This window comes from Crassostrea angulata, chromosome 6, assembly GCF_025612915.1.
Source record: "Crassostrea angulata isolate pt1a10 chromosome 6, ASM2561291v2, whole genome shotgun sequence".
Classification (NCBI taxonomy): Eukaryota; Metazoa; Mollusca; class Bivalvia; order Ostreida; family Ostreidae; genus Magallana; species Magallana angulata.
The window spans coordinates 27,163,727-27,176,836 of NC_069116.1; positions in this window are offsets into that span (position 1 = coordinate 27,163,727).

Sequence of the window (13,110 nt, forward strand, 5' to 3'; positions counted from 1 at the left end):
CATGTCTGAATCAAATTCCTACAGGAATTACCATTTTCCTATAGGAAATATAATTCCTACAGGACTTTTTAAAAATCCTATAGGATTGTCAATATTTCCTGTAGGAGAGTCAATTATCCTATGGGAATTATCATTTTCCGATAGGATATTAATTTTTAAAGGTAAATATCTCACCTGTCAGATGAAACACACTAAAAAAGTGGTTATATACTCTTTAGACATGATTTGGTATACATGGATTTTTCCGAAACTGCATCTTAAGCGGGTGCTAAAATGCCATCTTGGCACTGGCATAATTATCCGGCACAGTGTTAACTACAAACTTTATTGCCCCAAAACAACGAGATAAATAAAGAAGCACATGCTCTGAACAGAACAACTGCACCACTTCTCTTGTAGAAACTAACAGAACAAAGATGACGGAAAGAGGGCAGAGCCATGCTGGTATTAATAATGTAATAGCAAAAAAATCTTAAGAGCAATGGTACATGAAATTTAATAATGCATATGTCAGGGATACATTTTTTTCAATACAAGAATAAAACTGAAACCTTTTCTTATTTATTTACTTCTTTTTTTTTCTTGACGTGAACTGTCTATCTAGAATGTGCCCTCATTACTCAAAAACAAGAGCTGCGTATAATTAACCCCTTTCTTTCTTTTTTTTTTTTGAATTATCTTTTTTATACCTTTTTAGAAATAGTCAGAGAGGCTGCAGATATGCATATTATCATCATAGCTATTTTTCTTTTACGATTGTATCATCAATTGTTGAAGTTCATCCATTAATACAATTCAAAAATGTATCATTAATGGTCAACTTATTTTGATAAGTTTTAATATAGTTCCAATAGCAGTTGTAATTTTATGCCATTTATAGTATAATTTTGAAATTTCATTTTTAATTGGAAGGATAGGTAAAGTGGCATATTTCTGACCCCCCCCCCCCTTCATGTAATATTAATTATGATAACATGCAAGAAAACAATGTCAACATACAAGATAATTATGTCTACATGCATATGCAAGATAATGACATACAAGTTACAAATCTTTAAAGGAATCAGATTTTTATATGGGTAAAATCACTTACTTACCCCGTATTTGACATCAGAGATATGCAAGATGCAGCATAATAATGACAGCATGTGACTTATTCTTCTTGACGTGCAACTTATTTGAGTGAACATGCAAGTTAATTATGCTAACATGCAAGAAATTTATGTCAACATGCGAAATAGTTATGTTGACATGCGACCTTTATATGTTAACATGCGAATTAATTATGTTAAACATAAATAATTCGCATGCCGACATAATTAAATCGCACGTCAACATAAATATCTTGCATATAAACATAATTTACTCGTATGTTGAAAAAAATATGTTGCATCTTGCATCTATGATGTCAGAGTCAGGCATTAGTAAGTAAGATCTAGTAAATGGAAGGCGCCTACAGGTTTATGAAATTCAGGATATAAATTCTTTTAATGATGCTTCATAACAGTATCTTTGTTTCATAGGGTGTACCAGGGCTTAAATTTTCGGTATACACAATGAAAAATCATGTTTTATACAACCATTTTCTATGAAATATGAAGGATAAAAGTAACAAATCTCGGAGTTTTGTCAATTTTTGACTAATGAAATATATCTAGAATGCCTACAGTTTCTTCAAAAACGACATTTAACAAGCTCTTGACCTCCTCTTTAAAATGATGTCAAATTGAATATAGGTACCGGGATTACTTTTCCCATGATTAACCTTAGAATTTCAAAATATTGTTTTATTTTCTATATAATTCCTTTTAAACCGTAAAATACGGGAAAAGATTCATGAAATTAATTATGACGTCATAATGGTTCTAGCACCAAAAAGACAGTCTGGAATCATTTACTAGATCTTGACCTTAACGATTTGTTACTTGCGTGTTAACATAACTATCTTGCATGTAGACATACATGTAGCTATCTTGCATGTAGACATAATTATCACCAAAGATGATAAAATAATTTAATTTTTCCGCGAAGATTAGTGGGAAAAAGTTCTATGAAAATAACGTGTTTGAATGCATTTGCTTACGAAGCCATAGAAAGGCTATTATATAAGGTGTTTAATAGTAACAGTCATTCTAGCCAGTTTAACGCAGCATAACGAAGATTTAGTGGGTTTTTTTGGCTGACAGCATGGCGACATCTAACGATGGGTTCTTACAAAGAGTCTCACATTTAAGCAAAAGATTTATGAAGAACAAAGACAGCAGTACGTGTTACAGTTGCCATAGAATAAAGCAGCAAATGACAAAACATTCGTTTAAAAGAGGAAGATAAACGAATATCAGTACAAATTTATCACTGGCGTTACAGAAAAATTGATAAAAACCAACGCTAGTTTAGCGAAGGAGAACTAGAAATGGCATTCAACAGCATTTCATCAGAGCTGAACGTTTAACATAAAGTACAAGAAAATATACTTTTAACGGGCATCGATATATCAATATCGGACAATGCAGCTCTAGAAGGAAAACATTTGAATATATGGTGAAATCTAGAAGAAAAAAAAACAAGCAAAAATATATGTCATCAATTAAAAGATGGTCAATTTGATAACGAACAAACCAGCCATTCCAGCCAATTCAACACACGTCCCCCTAGGCTGTATTGACACATTTGTTGAATATTTGATGTTCTGTTCACGTTATTTCCAGTGCTGTGTACGCCATCAAGTGTGCGCATTTAATTCTAGGGCACGAAAATCCAACAGAACACTCCTTCTGTGGAAATGTAAATGTACATTGAAGAAGCTTACCAACGTAACAAAAAGGTTAAACTTAACAAAAAAAGAAGTCATCACGACCAATGATCTAATTTTATTGTGTAATATTTATGCAGAAAATATCTATTTTTGGGAAGTGCGGGATTTATGCACAATTCTTCTTTCTTGGGGAGATTTTTACGCTATGATGAAGTTCACTATTTGTTTGGATATCACATTCATTGATGGATAAGTCAAAAATTTCATCAACAAAAGCAAAACCAATCAACATAGACAAGAAAACAAAATTCCAATTTCGGAAGGTGTTACTTCAGTTTGTCAAGAAAAAATGTTGCAACGTTATATTCTGATCATTGTTTGTCAAAGCACAATTTACAATAACAAAAAAAACTTAGTTACTAACGAACAAGAGAGTGCATATTATAAAAACTGAAATCCATTATAGGAAACGTCAATATTAGTTTATATTCCTTGCGATCAGAAGATGCTAAAACAGCAGCAAATTCGAATGTGAACGAGTAATGGTAGGAAGAAACACGGAAGATGGGCATCAGATTCGTCTATAAAGACGATTAATGTGTGAAAGACCGCGTACTTAACAGACTTACCATTTAAAAAAAATTGGGATTGTGTTTTAAAAAAAAAACAACTTAATTTTATAATATTTTTACATTAAATATTGTTTGAAGAGAGGAAAATTAGTTAAGTAAAGTTTGAACAAGAGACCACTGCCTACTGATAAAAAGAGATAGGCATATGTGATCACCTCGACCTCAGAATAAGTATGTTCTTTTCTGTACAGCTATTGGTAATGATATTTATTTTTAATTCTAACAAATTCCCTGCCTCGTCGTTGCTTTTTACGTCTCCATGCATTGCAAAGAGATGCCCGCTAAATATCATAAAATGTTCTGGTTTCAGTTAAGCCGAAAGACTGCAATCATTAAATGGTTGTAAACTGACATCAACAATCATCATTCTAACATTTCTTACTGTCTGTGAAGTGAATGTCCTGAGCTATAGTTTTAATCTTCATCCAAAATTTCCCGAACCTATAATTCTGTTTAATTTACAAAGTGATGACTTAGTTAGAAAACGCCAATATGAAATAATAAGTCGCACGTCATTTAGATTTAATAATGGAAGAATCTTATTATGGAGGATAAATTAATATGGATAAAAGATATTAACAATTATGTGTGCACAATATTGCTCATATTACTATTTATGTAGCAGAATTTAACATGTGGTCTAAGGGTCAAAGTTTAAGTTTGTTGACACATGAAAAATTATTTCTATTTTATTTACTATAAAATATAATTCATGTTAATTTTTGAAATAAATTACACTTTTTCAAATACAGTAAATTCATTTTAAAATTAAAAGTATACATTTATTTTTGCATCATTTTTGTTTTACCTAATGAATACATTGCTATCTAATAATTTCATAAGAGTAATTTAGAAAAAATAACGAAGAAAAAAATCTAGTTAAAGTAAGATATACATAATTTGTGCTAGCTAGCTAGTTGCCAATAAAATCACAAAAATACCTTGAAATGATTAAATAAAAAAGTGCGCAAGCTTATTGCCTAGAAAATAACTCGATTGCATATTACATTTTACTTAAATTTTTTTTATATTGAACTTTCAAATGAAAACTATGCGTTATTTTACATGTTTTGGTCTAAAATTTAGTAAGTCAACACAGATACTTTTAATATTGCTTAAGCAATCCTAGATTTGGGTTTTTCTTTTTCATTAAAGTAAGAAAACCCACATAGACGTTTCTAAGGACCATAACATATGATTCCATCTAGTGCTTTTCTAATTCAATGTCTTTAATATTCCGTGTTATAGCCAATTTATCCTAGCACAGAGTACAGACGTAAATCCCCCCACACATTTGAAAAGACCTATTTTTCTTCAGATTTGTAATTCGGTTGATGGTCGATTTACCATTAAAATCACATCACACGTGGCATTTTATATTACCAACTTTACAAAAGACTATGCAAATATGTTTAACTTCAATGAAAAAGGATATTCCTGCTCAATTAAATGAACTGATGATGACTTATAAATATATATTGAAAACTTCCAACTGTTTTTCTGATGGAAGTTCTTACATTTCCAGGAAATTAGACTGATCACTAACTCTTTGTTACGATCAGCGTCGAGCAGGCAGCGGAAACAACTTTGAGAATAGCACAAGATTAGAAAAAAAATTACTGTCTGGCTTTCCCAAAAACATTTGCGCATCAAATTTCTAAGCACATGTAAATATTTAAAGAACAGAAAGTGCTTCAGCTATGACTTGTTACTTTTAGAATTGTTATGCCAGCTGCAAGTTTTGAATCCTAACTTTTACAAAACTCACAATCAACTTTTAAACCTAAAAATCAGTGTATCACATTAGGTTGAACACCAAACATACACACTTTGTGTGGATTCTCTTAGAAAAAGATTAAATTGCTGTTTCATTACACAAGTAAACGTAGACACATGTAATATATATAAGTAAACGTAGACACATGTAATATATATAAGTAAACGTAGACACATGTAATATATATAAGTAAACGTAGACACATGTAATATATATAAGTAAACGTAGACACATGTAATATATATAAGTAAACGTAGACACATGTAATATATATAAGTAAACGTAGACACATGTAATATATATAAGTAAACGTAGACACATGTAATATATATAGAGAGAGAGAGAGAGAGAGAGAGAGAGAGAGAGAGAGAGAGAGAGAGAGAGAGAGAGAGAAAGAGAGAGAGAGAGAGAGAGAGAGAGAGAGAGAGAGAGAGAGAGAGAGAGAGAGAGAGAGAGAGAGAGAGCATATTTGGTATGTATTTGTATGATATAAAAGATATAGCCTCGCCAGCTCTTAAATGGATAATGTCACGATTTTGGTCAAATTTTAATACTCTATTTTTGTTGTTCGTAATTCTTTATTAATGCATTTCTAATGATCAACCAAAGTTTGAGTGTCAATCGTAGAGTTATAAGCAATTAAGAGCACACAATTCTTTGTTATGCAAACAAGGCTCGTGCCCCGTTTTTTGTATACGCTGGTTCAATAAACCAGTAAAATTCTTTTTCAAGCTGAGTTTTCTATATGCTATTTCGTTTTAAGCATCATGTTTTACATGTATGTTGTAATAGCGGTCATTTTTGATACAGTGCTTCAATAAACCTCATCTACTTTTTGTTGCAAAACATAAAACTATCATCCTAATTCTTAAGTTATTTTAACTTGCATGTCATTTTTTTTTTATTCAGGACATTATTTTTTACTCAGATCGAGGACCGTTATATATTTTGTCTATCTGCACAACAAACTTTTCGCTATCGTATATGTATATGTAAAAAGTTTTCGTCGTATATTTGTACATGTACAATCGGTAATCTATGGAATCTATGGACTGAAATGTATTGCTTTTTAATAGTTCGTTGATCAGATGTTCCATACTGATCTAAATTCCCCTCGAATTTTGAATCGATTCATATTTTTAAAAAAACCTTTTTAAAACTACCAGACGATAGGTTAACTTCATGAATTAACAAAGCATACATTTGTACATCGTGGAGCTTTATAGAACATGTTGTCAAGTAAAGCAATTTTATATATAATTTTCAGCATTGAGTCAAGCTCCCCTTTTATAAACTTCCTCTTTTACAGACAGCCAATACCAGACCAATTAAGTAATAAATATGCACGATATTCACCCGGTGAAAATAAAATGGGACTTTATTAAACTCGAATACACTTTATTAAACTCGAGTACCGGTTAAGGCCCGAAGGCTTATAGAGCCAATCACTTACACTTTTGAATTAAACAAGTAAATATCATTGAAATTAAACAACATTAAACTGATGTATTGACGACTGCCAATATTAATTTTCCTCGCAGAAGGCGTTTTATAAAAAACACTGAAATTAATTTTGCTTTGAGATATTGTTTATAAAAAACTCTTATTTTTAATAAAGCCTTGAATGCTATTTGATGTGTCTTCATTTTTTACATGCTTAGCCGGATGCAAGTGTAAACTAATTTGAATTGAGTTTGTTGTTCAGTTCATTAATTAAAAATAATATCATATTACAGCTGTCAATATTTCCAGCGACTTATGCCCCCAAAGCACTTGAGTGACAGCCAGCCAATATTGCCGATAACAAATGAATATATACGTAGACCATCCTTTTAAATTGACTTGCCCGTTGTTTTCAACCTAATTGAATCATAGTTAACAAAAACGTCAACAAACGAAATTTTGATGCTTTTCACCGACTTTATTTTAGGTCACCTTCAGGTAACATATATATCGCTATCTGGCTCTACCGAGGATTAACATTTTAACTTTCTCAGTTTCTTCTGTGTTAAAAATAAATATGCGTATCTCAATCAAATTTGTTGTGTAGCATATATAGGTGGCGGCATTATAAATTCCTAATGTCCTTACACCCCCAACCAACAAACAAACACACACAGTGGTGGAGGCACATATTTAGGGTACGCATTTAAAAAATAGATGAATTTTAAAATAAGAGGCAAATATGCCTTATCAGTCACCTGAGTTCCGTAGCCAATATATAAACTTTTCGAGTCTCATAGAGGCATTTCAATAAGTTTCATCCTGGAGTAGAAAATTTAAAATACTGTAATGATGACCATCTCCCTGAAATCTTTCAAAAAGGACTATAAAACCTATAATTTTAGTGAAAAAGATCATAACAGAGTGCACGACCTAATATCGAAAAGCTGCAAGACTCATATAGAAAGTAATTTTCAAGACAGGTTGTATGTTTATATGGTTTCAGAGATAAAACTAAAACAAGGCGGCTGGTATACATGTTCTATTCAAAACAACCTACCATCCCCCATTCCCACGGGTAGACAGAAACTCTTTGTAAACGTTTAACCAACCAAAAAAAACCCTAAAACAACCTCCACACTCCCCCCCCCCAAAAAAAACCCCCAGCTGTAAAAAGCTTTTTTGTGTTACTCACTTTTCCTATTAAAACTTTTCCATATTCAAACTTTACCATCTAGCATTTTACATGTACTGCTTATACTTTTTGATATCATACAATTTCTTAATTACACTATATTTAATGATTAATTATTAAATATGAACCAGCAAGGAAGATTACTCCATTATGAAGAACTTTATTTTTTTCTTTTCTAGATATGCGAATTTAGTCATTTCTTTCACTGAAATTCCTGGGCAGAATAAAATATTAAGACAAAATAAAGGATCCCCTCTTCTCAGCCATAACCCAGGTGGCATGAAATATTATTACAGATGACGGCTTAATGTTCTTATCTAAATAAGCATTCAGTTTTTATTCTGTGTCATTAGACATTGTTTAAACATTATATACATTTATACATTAACACTAAATGACAATTTTAGCCAGACCCTGCATTAAAGCTGACATGAATTCATAAAAGCATTTGGTCGCCATATTTGTTTCGATCGCCCCTCTACTGCTACTGGGGTATATATACCTGGCGAGAAAGTTACGGTCCGTTGCTTTCTGATCGAGACATTAAAGTTGCACAGGCTTCTAAATGCATAAACTACACATTATAGTAAAATGTTTGTAATGAAAAATATAAAAGGAAAGAACAATAAATAAAATACAAAATATATTTATTCTTTAAAAAAATCCAAGGTATCCGTTTTATTTTGCACGGAAATTGTTGCCATATTTCGCATGCACATCGAACACGTGTGTCGTTCATACAGAGTGCATAACGCCTGCATCTTTTTGAAATCCCCGGCATCACTACATCCAACACAGTAGCTAGATGATAGTTAAACCAAGAAAGTAATAACGTAACATCACTTTCATCGGTTTCTACAAAAACGCTCTGTTTCTAAAAACCATGCGATCATTGACATTGCCCGATCTGCCATAGTGTGTGGTTTACGCATGCGCGATGCTATAACATACACAGGAAAACAGTCTACAATTATCGAGGATTTTTGAAGTTGCTGTGTCTGGATTTCAGTCAGTCTTGTTTCGTCGTTCATTGGATATTCATATTATTTTTGTTCAAAACGCGTTTCTACACGTCTTTTCGTCCAAGTTACGCGTTTGGGTGCATGAAATACCTGATTGCGGTGAAGCATGAATAGTGCTCTCGTCCTTATATATAGGGGGTGTGTAGCAATGAGCATAACAACTTGATAGAAATCGACAACTAATACGGCGGTAGTCAGAGATAAAAGGAAAATAATGCGTATTTATGAACTCATGTTAGCTTTAAGAAGTCCTATTCTATCCAATATATGAGTGTTTTGGTCCCGTCTTGGACTCAAATCCCTACATTGGGAGACTTAAAATTTAGATAGATTGCTTTATTTTCTTTCTTTATATCAGTCAGGTTTTATTCAGTATCAGCAGAAGTAAAAAAGACGATTTTTAAAATATTAAATGCATCAACACTACATGATTATATCCCCGCCCTAGAGTCAGAACCCTTAAATTAGGGGACCCGAAATTTATAATTATTTGGTAGAGAGCTTCCTGGTCTACAAAATTACGAATTTAGTTTTACTTAGAGGTGTATGGAAGAAGAGAATATAGTTTTTTGAAAACATTAAATGCATAAATACTACACATTTATTTTAACCCCACCCTAGAGTCAAAACCCATACTCCAGAGGATATGAAATTTACAATTTTGGTAGAGGACTTCCAGGTTAACATAATTATGAAGTCAGTATTTTTTACAGATGTGGAGAGTTGAGAATTATATGCATTAACACTATATAGCCATATTGCCTACTCCCCATCCGTCTTTACGACCTGACCCTTTGACCCAAGAAAAATGAATTTCACAATTTAGGTAAAGAACTTATTAATTTATATGAGAGTAGAGAAGAAGATTTTTTTATAAGAATTAATACATTTTTCTAAATGGCCATATTGGCCCCACCCTTGAATCTGAACCTCTAACCCAGGGGCCATGAGTTTTATAATTTTGGTAGAAGGTTTCATGAACATTATTATCATACTTACTTACTTTGTCTGGTGTATAACTCTTCATTGAAGATGGTGTTCGACAGAAGATGCGCAGTAATCTGCAAAGACCTCTGTCCTGGAAGGTTTCATTCTAGTTCGAGATAGCTTTCGTTACTTTCAAAATATTCAGCACCATATAGGAGGACCCTAAGCACCTTTTTATATTTAAAGGTTGCATATGAGGGTGTAAACTGTGTCACCAAGTTCATGCGCGGATCCAGGAAATTTTTCCTGAGAAAGGGTCCGACGTTTTGAGTTTTCCAGGGGGGTCTGAGGCATATTTTTGGTAATTTTATAATTTAAATCTAAAGAAGTTTGAATTTGCACGGGGGGGGGGGGGGGGTCCGGACCCCATAACCCCCTCTAGATCAGCGCATGAAGTTTATAAGTGTCACAGTTCATATTAATTTATTTATTTAATGTTCATCAGCGCGCATAGCTGATAGAACGCATTGCTGTATGTATGAATGAGTGCATGTGTGAATGTTGTGATAAGTCACGTGGTTTTTCCATTTTTAGGATTTAGTGACTAAAGAGGGAGCTCTACTAAAATCGTGAAATTTATGGCACAAAGTAACAGGTGTTACATGTAACAATAGGGCTCAAGTAGTTATGTAGTGACAATTCATATTTCTCAAAACCCTTTTCAGTACTGAACATTCGGTCGACAAAGCAGGCACCAAGTTATGAGCAAGGTAGCCTCTGCCAAAATTATGAAAGGACTGCGAACGATAGCAATGTCTAGCCGCCCAACTAAAGGTCATTTTTTGAAAATTGTCAAATTAAAGTTATTTTTTTTATAATAATGTATGTATTACATTTACATATATTTTCATTAAAAATGAATGATTTGGTCAAACACTTAGATAATTTTATATTGTATTTTGTAATTTTTTTTAAAACATCCCCCCGTGAAAAAATTCCTTTTGAGCTGTTTTATGTATTGTTATCTAGGATATTTATACCAAAGGATTTGTTGTTTCACAATGGTCACACTGATTAGAGGGATTACGAAAAAATTTTGAAATAAGCTGCATAAATTTTTATGACCTTTTTGCACTTAAAAAAGACAATTTCTATAATAGTTACAGTTTGATTCGAAATTAAAACATTTTGAATATTAAAAAATTCATAAGATGAATCCAGTTTGCCTTGATATGTATTCAGTATCATTTTGACATAATGAAACATGGGGGTTAGTGATGTCAAATTTTAGATGTATGGCTCCAAAGGTAAAATTCTCGCAAAATTTGGTCCAAAAAATTTAGATATTTTCTATATATTTGCATAATTTTATGCGTCTACCACTCTCTCAAAATTTAGTTTTGTACAAGTCACACAGGACCTATAGAACATGTCACAAACCTATCAAATGTTAAAAAATGTGAATAATAAATAAAGTATAATAAAATAAAGTATAATAAAAGAAAGTATACTGAAAATTCATAAAATTGCTTGTTTCTGTCATTTTCGACTAAAAAAAACCTTTCGCACGAGAACATTGTTCCCCCCTCCTCCCAAACTTGTTTGTTTTTTTAATTCAAATGAATTTTCTTTATGAATGTCGTGTAATTATGAAATGATGATCTTTCTTTCAGGTTTAAATTTAAAAAAATTATATTCCTTTAAAATATAAAGAACATCTGCGCAATGAAATCAAAACGTGTGGAGTGAGATACTTTAAGGAGGATTTACGGCCATCTTGTACGAAAATGTTAATATTTCTTTAACTGACTTGTTTCTGCCCTAATCTGACCAAATTTTTGTCAAAGGATAAAAAGCAATAGATATAAGGTTTTATATGTTTTGTATGGTAATTACGCATACCAAAACAGAACAGAGCAATGCCTTTTGTACTCACTTAGAACTGCGCAGCTGCAGACTTAAATTTAATATTTTAAACATCTGAAAAAAAATAAAATAAAATGAGGCCTTAAGTGTCCACTCTGCAACCATTTGGTTTTTAAGGAGGCTGGGTGGTCCACCAATTACCAATCAGATATGCCTTAAACTGAATGTGATATGTTTGGTCATAACCTAGCATTTAGTGTAGAATAAATAAAAAAAATTAACATTAAATTTTGAACAATTTTCTATATCTCTATATACAGCTCTTCTTCTAACATCTAAAGATATAGTCCAAAAATAGCCACGACCATCCACCCGCAAACGCTTGAGTGCTTTTCAAGGCATATCTATAAGAGTCTTTATGTGTTCTAAATTCTCTTTATTTTCAAAATACATTGATGGACAGGAGAAACCTTTGTTAAACTTGTACACGGTTTAAAAAAAATCTGAAAAATGTGCATTTCTTCTTTGACTAATATCTACGTGAAAGTAGGGCTCAGGTCTTGGCAAATACAAATTAAATCCGGTTGAAATACTGGATTTTGAAAACTTTTTGTTGCCTATAATTGATTAAAGCTAATTGCAAAAAATAAGTTGTGATTTGAAATATAAGGTTAGGTACAACGTTTTACAACATCGAAAACAGAAGACAGTTATCTCCCGATTTGCCGATATTGAAGTGCCAAAAAATTAGTCCACAATTTATATTTAATCATTGAATGCAAATTTTTAGATAACGTCGGTCCTATAACTAACCAGGCTGTGCAGAAGAATTAAATAATGCAAAATTCTTTTATATATATTTACTTTTAATTTTAATGGTAATGAGTATGAAATAACTATTGAAAGTGATTATAAAGTCATAATATACGTACGCTCTTCCGCAGGTATATGAAAATAAGATGGAACACAACATATTTTCAGTGCAAAGATATGGAGGAAATACACAGTGAACGTAAACATAAAGTATAATACATTGTTCTTCTCTCTATACAGTCACATACTTTAAAATTGATCAAAACTGAAACTTAGTCTCAGAAAAACATGTGATAATGATTGTTTAGCCATTGCGCCGACGGCAGACAGAACTGGATTATCTCCTTTTTCAAGAACCTATTAATTTACATATAATATGGTTTCACACAACAATTCAAATAGATTCTATAATCAAACTTGAATCCAAAGCATTGCCAAATGCTAGACATTTTATATAAAAATATATTGATTATATATTATAATAATATTGAACTTGAGACGTGTTTCTAAGGTGACGATGTCGTCAATTATTTTTGTGTAATAAATACTGGAAGACAGAGTATGTAAAAGAATACAGTGTAAACTTCTATTATTACAGAAAATACCACAGGCCCATGGACCATATTGCTCAACTGAACATCTGAACAATAACCATAATAAAATCAGCTTTATGAGGTCAT